Source organism: Uranotaenia lowii, chromosome 1 (genome assembly GCF_029784155.1).
Source record: "Uranotaenia lowii strain MFRU-FL chromosome 1, ASM2978415v1, whole genome shotgun sequence".
In the NCBI taxonomy this organism is placed as follows: Eukaryota; Metazoa; Arthropoda; class Insecta; order Diptera; family Culicidae; genus Uranotaenia; species Uranotaenia lowii.
Window position 1 is genome coordinate 161,069,013 of NC_073691.1, and position 10,760 is coordinate 161,079,772.

The following is a 10,760-nucleotide window of genomic DNA, read 5'->3' on the forward strand; positions in this document are numbered from 1 at the left end:
ATTCCAGTGAAAGCCAGTCACGGTTTCGCAGAGCTCTTTCTGGGGCATAAATATTACAGCGGGAGGGTATCCAAGAACAGTCGATTTCGTTTCTGAGAATTTTCGTTACAAATAGTGATTGACCGATGGAATGGCGATCCGACAGCGTGTGAAGGCCAAGCAGAGCGCAACGTTGTGCATAAGGTGGCAGGTTTCGAGGATTATCCCACGGTAGATCACGCAGAGCAAAACGAACGAATTTCCGTTGAATCGCTTCAAAACGCGCTACCCATGTAGCTTCAAATGGCCACCACACAAGATTTGCAGATTCTAGTATTGAACGAACCAGGCAGCAATACAGTGCTCGTAGGCAAACGGGATCTGTAAATTCTTTACTCAGACGTATGACAAATCCCAGCATTCGGTTAGCCTTTTCAAGTGTAGCACAGTAGTGACGCTTAAATGTCATATGACTTTCCAAAACAACGCCAAGGTCCTTTATTTGATCAACACGATGTAGAGATTCGCCCTGGATATTGTAGTCGTATAAAAATGGAAGTATCTTGCGTCCAAATGTTATGATACAGCACTTAGAGACGCTCAAGGCCAGTAGGTTAACAGCACACCAATTTACAACCGTATCGAGGAATCGCTGTAATATCTGACAATCTGCCAAGCTGTTAACGACCAAAAAAATTTCAAATCGTCCGCATACATGAGTACTCCGCATCCCACAAGCAGCATGTTAATATCATTACAGCACAGGGTGAACAATAAAGGGCCCAAATTACTTCCTTGTGGTACTCCTGAAGTCGGAATGAAATCTGGAGATTCAGAAGATCAATTTTTACAGCAAGACGACGATAAGTTAAGTAGCTTCTGATCTCTCAGATAATCCCAGGCGTTTTAGCTTCAAAAGTAAAATTAAGTGATTCACTGAGTCAAATGCCGCAGTGATGTCCGAGTGAATTGCGTCGACTTGTTTGCCATAATTCATACTGGATATGCAGAATGATGTAAACACAGCTAGGTTTGACGTAACCGAGCGTTTCGGAAAAAACCGTGTTGATTGTCCGGAATCCAGTTCATCAACTGGTCAACTTCATCAACTGTAGAGATTTTTTTAAAAGTCTCTGCGAAATGAGCATGAACAACTGATTTTAATTGTGAAGAATTATCAATTATTTCGTCATTTATTCTAAGTTTTAAAAATTTTGATGGATCGTTTCTCTTCAAAAAGGATGTAAGCTGGAACAAAGAGATTATTTCGTCTGAATGAATAGTATTCGCTTTTAATTTATATTTAAATTGAGATAATCGTTGCTGTTCCAATTCAATAATTTTGGACTTAACAATCTTCATTTCATCAAGATCAATGGGTCCTGAATTTTGTTCCTCAATAATTTCCCTGAGACAATTGTAATAGAAATTCTTTGAATTATGGAATTGCTCATTAATATTGAAATTTTCAAATTTAAATAATTTTTTAACATTTTTCTTAAAATCATTATTCCACCAAAAGTTCAAATTTACAAAGGAATTTCGTAGTTTTAACTGCCTGTACATATTTTTAAATTTTTCTTGGACTGATTCATTATTCAATAACGAAATATTCATTTTCCAAAAACCACGTCCAATGAATTGGTTTCCAAAATTTAAAGAGTTATATTTCAAAACAATACCATGATGATCTGAAAATGGCAAAGCAATTGTGTCTATATTGATAACAGAGGAAAAAATATCAGAAGATCCATAAACTCTATCTAATCTTGATTTGGAAGAACCACGACAAAATGTAAAGTTAGTTTTTCCCTTTTTAAATTTGAACTCAAAATCGATTAGTGAGAGCGATTCAACAAGTGTTTTCAATCCGTAACATAAGTTTTTGACTAAGGAGTTGGAATCACTTTTCAAAAGGATACAATTAAAATCTCCAAGTATGATATTTTTACTAGCGCTTTGTAAATGAATGAGCATATCATTGGTAAATAAATGATCACGTTCTTTCCTAAAATTTGTACCAGAATGGGCATAAACGTTGATAATATTCATTCCCTCAATTTCAACCGAAGTTATTCTGCCATTGGAATTTAAAATTGGGTTTCTGAATTCAATGTTTTTACGTATTAGGATAGCTGTTCCTTTTTTATCCTCACTGATGTTTGCAATTGCAAAATGGGTTGTTAAAAAGCTAAAATCTTCGAAAGACACCTCTTGAACGCAAACAATATCAATATCATGGTTCCATATAAATTCTCTTAAAAGAGATTTTTTCAAAGCTGAATTAATAGAATTCAAATTAAGTGTTGCAAGTTTTCTGACTAAATTCATTAAAATAAAAATAATCAAAAAATTAAAAAGTTCTAATATTTGAGTTACTAAATAAAAACTTACTAAAAAACTACAAGGTTGAAAAGCAAAGAAGACAAATTAAAAAACTTTATTTAGATCGTGTTTTCAAATTACTACGATCTTCGATAGCTTTTAAAACAGACTCTTTTTTTGTCGTCTTCTTTCCCCTTTTACCTTTACCTGTTACCGACTCATCGCTGTCGGCCACTGAATCCGTTCGTCTTTTTTGGGTTGTCCTTTCTCGTCGATTTTCGTTGGCACCAGGATTGTCGTCCTCTTCTGTCGATGAAGCATATCGTTCGGGTTTCCCAAAATTTTTGCCAGCATTAGTGTGTGTAGCGGCAACTTCCATGGGTTCCTTTTCCTCTGCTTCTTTGTTGGCTGTATTGGAGATGATAGGATTGGTGGCTGAATCGTCGTCCTCATCCAAATTCGTGCTGGTTTCTTTTGTATTTGTGTCTTCTTGAACGACCGCTGCTTTATTCGTTGCAATTGGATCCCTCTCGGTGTTTTCCAAGTTCTTAGTAGTGGTGATATCCGAAGATGATCGGCGTAGAACATTTCTCAATGGTAGTGTTGTCATCGAGGTAGTCGGTTGAGGTTGTTCGGTAACGGCTACTTTCAAGCTGGCAGCAACATGACTGTACAACGGTTTTTGCTGTTCAACAGTTTTTGAGCTGCCTGCTACGTCTTTTGTCTCGCCTTCTCTTACACTGATGAGTTTCGGGCAATCCACTTTCAGATGACCTTCTGCTTTGCACAAAAAGCAACGATTTTTCAGGCCATCGTAAAAAATTCTGGCGCGAAAATGTCCGATGAATAAACTGGCCGGTATTTCTTTTTCCAGTTCCATATGAACACCGCGGTTTCCACTGTAGACTGGATATTCATATTCCGCTGGGTATCGTTCACGAACGAACTGATGAATTTTCCCGTAGCGACTCATGGCGGCAGCAATTTCCTTATCCTCCGTTTCTGGTGGCAAGTTGAAGATCCGAATGTAGCGAAATAGCTTCTGGCCATTTCAAATCTCACTTTTGTCACTTCTCCATCTTTATACTTAAACTGGTATTGGTCGTCCATCGAGTTATTTATCTCGTTGAAAGATTGTTCGTCTATCAGTTTCACATAAAAACTTTGGTCATTTTCATTCTTGTATACACTGTGCACTTTTGACGCCGGAATATTCACTGTCTTTGCAAAGAACCGTAAAACTTCCAAATGACTGGCACTTTTAGACTTGCTTGTAAATACTAACTTTAACGTATTCTTTCTGGATTCCATTTTTATTTTCCGTTTATTTTTCCGTTTTTTATTAAAGACTAACCACTCACGAGGAGTGAACGCAGGTAAAACACTTTCAAGGAGCGCGCTGTCTATACGTGTTGTTGCTTCCACGTCCAAAACGGAACTGGAGCTTCGTTTTCCATCTAAAGATTTTCAGTCACCATTTTTAAGAATTTTGAATGTTATCGTTTAAATTTTTAAATTTTAGTATGAAAAAACAAATTTAACAATTATTCTTAATGAATATCAAACATAATTTTGTCAAAAATCTAGCTATATGAAAAAATTATTGCTAAATGATTTTCAAAAAAACCATTTGAAGGCATGATATCAGATTAAGAATAACCACTGCAAGTTCACGCTCTAGAATCAATGATAAAGGTATCTGTTTTTAAGCGTTGTGATGTCACGAAAATTGTACTGTTTTTCAGTTCATGATTCCTTTAAACGTCACATATTGTCGAATATTGGGGGTCTCCTCAAACTTTTTGAGAGGAATTTAACGCATTTTTCAGAATGAAAATCGATTCAAAAGATTGAAGAATGTGTCGTGACGTTACGAAGATTGATTTGTTTTTGGAAACGTTCATGACTTCGTACTTCAACACTGATGTATTTCTTCAAAACGAGTTTTACATAACAATTCGCTTCAATGAATAAACTCAATTATCAAGTTTTTAACAAAATTAAGAAACAGATTTTTTTTCGCAAACAACGTGGTTATTTTAAAACTTCTCATTAAAAAAAAAGTAAACTAAAAACGTGCTCTTCGATTTTTAAAAGAATATTTCTGAATCATAAAGCATAAAGCATTGATAACTACATCAATGATTTAAATAAAAAAAAACTTGCCGAAAAATCAAGTTCTTCTATTCTGGAATGAAAAACGCGCTTAAAGCTTCTATTACTTTCTGGCATGGAATAACTACAATAAGATTCAAAAAATCTTTAAAAATGGTAAATTTTATAGATGAACTTTTTCCTTCAAACAAATTCATATCACTTTAATTTTTTATAAAATTTCTAATAAAATTATTCAAAAAAACTGTTTTTTATCGAAATTTCTTCTTCAAAAAATGTTACTGGAAAATCCAAATCGAACCCTGTATTGAAATTCCACGAAAGATAATTTTAACTGAACTACAAAATTAATAAAATTAAAATATGTAGGTACTGGCACAGAGTACCAAGCAAAATTAGGGCCAGATTATGCTACGGAAAAGGGGCCGTGCAACAAATCTGAAGTTTTTATAGAATTACTTGAATTTTGTTCGGGAAGAACAAAATAAACAGTTTTGCACCAATAATTTATCTTATTTTTATCAACGGTTTTTAAAAATTTCTTGAAACATTTGAATAAACAAACCATGTTCCCGAACTTTTAAATAATTTTCAACTTTCTGTACATTCTCGATAACCGTTAAGAAACCAAAAAATGCGATAAATTTAGTTCACAAAATGGGTGTTGGTTTTTTTGCTATCCTTAAACTGAGTTTTGAGTTAAATTTCTTGCACGTGCAGCTACACGAAAAATTTCCCTGCACCCAGAGATGCCAATGTGCCTGATTTTTCAGGCATTGCCTGATTTTTCGAGGCTCTGCCTGACAACCTGATAAGCTATTGAATTTCCCTGATTTTTGAAAATATGCCTGATATTGCCTGATTTTTAAGCATGTCATGAAAAATGGGTACGATGGAACTGTAGTAGGTACCATAGCTGAAGTGAAAAAGTGAAAATGTTGCTGAATCAAAGCAATCGAAAGATTCCCGTTAATTCATATTTAAAAAAGGGATTTAAATGGATAGAATTATTAAACCAAGTAGGCTCAAAACACATATTAGAGTGAAAATGTGAAGCGATGACCGAAAAAAGGTCATCACTTTGAGCGATATTTCCGTTACTTTAACGTTGCCTGATTTTGCCTGATTTTTATTCCGCCAGTTCCCTGATTTTTGTAAAACAATGTTGGCAACCCTGCCTGCACCCCATTTCTCGATCGTAGAATTTTTTAAACAGGACTTGCTAACTGTCACCACAAAAGGGAATAATGTCATCGATAATTAATCGACCCATTGGCGATTCTGTTAAGAGGACAACAATTTATTTTAAGAATCGTTTCATCCTAATTGATATGGGTTGATCTCAAGTGACACTAAAGAACAATAGCAATAACATTCGGATTAAAAATTATAGAAAGCTTTTAACAAATCCCAATCAATTAAATTTCTATTGTAAAATCTTTATTCAGTTTTTAAAGCACGGTCCATCAGATATTCATATTGAGTTTCTTCTTCGATCAGCATTTCCACGTACTGTTTCAAAAGGATAGCTGTAACAGCGGCATCTAGCTTTGGCGTTCACTTTCCGCGATATCTTTTTCCAATTGGTTTTTGAATACGCAATAACAGGTCTCGATAATACCTCGATTACAAAAACAGTCAAACTTACCATCCACATTATCATAAATATCCGGGTAAAAGGCCATAGTTTATCCAAAGTAATCAACTGTCCTTCGGCAACTGGCATCCTGGAGACCACTATTAAATCGTCTATGTAAAACCTTTGCCAGTAAAGTTCGATGCCAGCTTCGAGCAGTCTTGTACGCTGCTGGTGAAACTTTTTCGCGATATTGTTGCGAACTCCAAAATAAAAACCAGGTAGCCCTATGAAAAGTTTATCCGGCAGAACTACGAACCTGGGTTGAGAACCAGTTGCTTTAAACAATTTGGCTATTCGCAAGATTCCTGCTTCGTCTGCTAAATATCCATGATTAGCGTTGTCTAGAAACAGACTGTCAACTGTCTTCAATGAGTTCTCCAAGTTGTATGCCTTCTGTGTAGCGCGCGAAAGTTCGTGTAGTGTTTTGACTTCGATACCGGAACGAGCCAATTCTTCAACGTTTGTGATCTCATATCTATATGGCCAAGACACAATCGCTAGCACCAAGATCATTTCATAACGATACCGAGCAGCGACTTTAAAGATTATGAGAGCAATCATGATGAAACGTTCCAATCTGCTGGTACGATGAAGGGGAAAAGTTTCAAATCCACAAAGAGGAAGAAATATAAGCGAGTTTTTAAATAATCTAGGAAAAAGTAACATTACCTTATCAGTGACATTACTACGATCGATACAACGCTGATGAGGATCGTGATTCGATATGTAACATCACTTGTAATCTTTCGAGTCATTTGAATAAGAGTACACGGGACTCCACTGGGAACCAACAACCGAAAGCTGTGTAATTCTAGCGACTCTATAGTGTATACGCCATCAATTGTTGTGAATATTCGATTCAAATTAATTTTTTCTAAATTATTTGAAATGCTTGCATTAACACAATCTAGTTGGGACTGCTTCTCATTGCAAACCCATTGGTGAAGCTCTAATGTGCCATTCAATGCATCAGTCACAGTTTTCATTATAATAACATCTATACCAGATGAAGGTTCTGTTAGAAAGTTCACGAAAGGTGCTTGTTGAATTGCCACGGTCTGTATAGACCTCCCTTGAAAGTTTTCTAACTGATCTGGGAAAAAATCCTTCCAGTTGTCATGAAAGGTGTGAGATATAACGTTCAAGCTCAATGCTTGAATTGTGAACAATTCAAATTGGTAATTGATCAGTTGATAGACAAGGAACAAAGTATTGTACAGATGAATCTTGAACAAAAATGTCACTAACTCCTTAAATTTTGATTCCGCACTCAATCTGAGTATCAAGATGCATTTGGGTTGGACGTCAAACTTGTAAAAAAAAATTTCTAATTTTTTGTCTGAAACCTGTAAAGAATATCTCATCAGCTTTGTTACTTTCAAACAAATGAGATCGTATTTACCTCTTCGAAAGTTCCGAGAAAAGCTATCACCAAGGAGGGCTTTCGATTGGCTATCCAAGTTTGCTGACTGTGGAAGTGCACTCGAGGAACTTCAGCAAATACCGGAGTTATGAGCAAACTATCCAAAACATCCTGTTCGTTTTGCCCGAAAAATTGATCATGATACAGCCAACAATCGAAAACACCCGGAGTGTTGGTTTTAAATTTGCCTATCAGTTCACCTAACTCCAGAATCAACGCTGTAGCCGACATTAATAATATTGCTACTGCCCCGATCAATTTCATGTCTTCGTCGAAGCTGGACCTAATCCCAACTGTTATTGAACAACGAAGGTTTCTGTAAAAACCATCGGTCAGATTCCCACGTTTTATTCGAATGAGCTGTTATTATTTTCTGTGCAAATATCAGAGTGGTTCGAAAAAATGTTTTCTTGGCTTTGAGGAGAACATTGCATTAAATAACCGCTCATCAGGGGTTAACCTTAATTAAGTAACCTTAACGGTAGGCAACCTTGAGCAACTTCTTAAGGTTCGTAAGGCTTGAAGCCTAGGCCCAGGAACATATTAAACCGCAAGATTTTGGAACACATCGCTTTTTTGGACCACCCTACTTTGCATATTAACTGTAATACAAAACATGGTATTTCACAACAGGGGTTTTCGATCTTTCAGAATGTTCAAAAGTTGAATAACAATTTACAATGAGAGTATGTGCGGTAGACTGAGTAGATTTGGGGTCATTTTTGAATTTATCGAACCCTGGGGTCTAGAAAGCTTCGTTTTTGATTCAAAACTGGTCCATGATTTTCTGGAGAATTTTTAAGTAACGTTTACATGAGTAAATTTGGACTTTTAGGTTTTTATGGGAAAATTTTATATTTTGTATTGAAAAATCAACATCCTTTTTGTTTCTTTTGTGGAACCGAGCCTGCTAATGGTTTTTGTGCCAATTTATAAATTTCCTAATGGAAATTTTTCGCTGAACTGCTTTGTCGAAGATCGTAACTTCGTATATTATTACACAAAAAAGTTATTAGGTGTTTAATGGGGGCATGTCTTTTGGCATTGACAAACAATAAAATCAATTGACACCACTGCTGGTGCCTCGCTAAGCATTGCATGGAAAGTAGTCGTACAATACCGCGTTAGGCACCCAGCAGTGATGTCAATTGAGTTTATTATTTGTCAGTGCCAAAAGACATGCCCCCATCAAACACCTAATAACTTTTTTGTGTAATAAGATACGAAGTTACGATCTTGGACAAAGCAATTCAGTAGAACCGGTTTCACAAAAACAAACAAAAAGGATGTTGTTTTTTTCAGTACAAAATATTTAATTTTTCTATACAAACATAAAAGTTTAAATTAGTTCATGTAAACGTCAAGCAGGCGCGGTCCTATGGAGGGGGTGATCGGGGTGACCCCCCCCCCCCCCCCCCCCCAAGCGGCATAAATCCGTTACAAAATACCCGTAAATGATAGAATTTCTATAAAAACTTTGAACTTCCCCTAGTAGATGTGCTTTTGAATTTTCAAAAAATTTCCACTCCGTGGGGGTGTTTAATCAACGAAAATGTTTGTTTATCACTTAAAGGCTCAATTGAAGAAAAGTCGGTCTACCAAAATCAAGCAGCTGTAACAATTCCCTGGACCGAATTATACCAATCAACTTCTGTTGAATTACTAAGGGTGTTGACTTTGAATTTGCTAACCATTTATCTACTTATAATTTGAGGTAAGTAATATAATGTAGGGACATATTTTTGATTGTCACTAATTCCCCTTATATGCCTGAATTTACATGAGCAAATTGTGTTAAATTTTGTACCCATTTGTTTCGAAATCTGAGCTTCTTAATTTTTCATTATGTTTTGGATTTTAATGGAATGGCAAATTTGAAAAAGTCAAAAAGGGGAGTGAATATTGTTGTAACACTGAAATTCTTGAATATTTTTTCTTCTGAAATCATTTATTGATTGCCTTTACTATGCAGTTTCTTTTTTATTCGATCAGATAGAAGAAAACAATAAAAATACTCAAACTATATATGTACATTTGTACGGAATCATAAGATTGGCAATTTCTTTTAATTTTTAGAAAATACTATCATGTTTTATGGATTTACAGATCTTGGTCATTCTAATAAGTGAAAAAATACCTTTGGATTTTAAGTGTTAAATAAAAGAAGAAATTTAAATTGTAGTCACGTTCTCCATTGAATGATCAGTTTTCCTGTAGGCGCCTAAGAAACGTCTGACTTCAATTGACAGTCTTTGGTACCTTTGGTAATCTTTCTGTTTGACAACAATATTTTACAAAATAAATTCAATCGTAATATACAAAATGTTGAGGCCGCATGAAATCCATTTTCAAGGAAGATTCGGCAACGGAAATTTAACATAATTTAAATATGAATTATGAACTTCGAACTAACCTTTATTACAAGATATTCCAGAACAACAATACATCAAACGAGGAAATTGTGGGCGGTGTTTTTGCGTTCCCTATGAGTTTTTAGAGCCAAAAAGGAATAAAAACTATTTATAAAAGCGGTTTCAATATGAAGGAGAAAAAGGTTTTAATTCATCTTCAAAACTCAAATCTGCATTCACAATTATAACACAAAGAAACAAAATTCACATTTTCTGAGTTGCAAAGAATTTGAAAACTGACTTTGACTTATTTAGGGGTACTGAATGCAAATATTTATTTTTTCTATCTGCTCTGTTTTTCGGTATAACTTTTAAAACTTTTGAAAATACAAGGTTAGAATTCATCGAAAAAAATTGCTACTTTTTAGCAAAAGTGTACAGTATCAAAAGGATTTAGAAAAAAAGGTTTATTTATCAATTTTTCTAAAGACTGTGAGTAATTTAACGTGACTTCTGGATGACAAAATCATAGAACTGTATGTTGGTAATCCACCATGGGTGCACGGATTCACCGCAGTTTCTGCCAAAGTATGGGTTCACATACATCCTTAGATTAATAGGTTCGACAAATCTCCAATGCAGTGCGCCACCATACCCGGACCCCATGGCTTCGTATGAACTGTTATGTGGTGAATGTATTGCGTGTGTTGATGTAGGTATATTTTGGAAGAACGAATCAATCAGGTGGGCTAGTTTACTTACAGGTATTCCGGCATCCGTGTATATACCTGGCCAGCTGGCAACTGATTGAACATTCCAATTATATAGTCAGTTATATAATGAAACACATCTTACCTGTCGGCCCGCTTATGGGATTTGAACCCAAAAGTTTTTCTTGCCGATACCGGGAATCGAACCCAGTACGCCT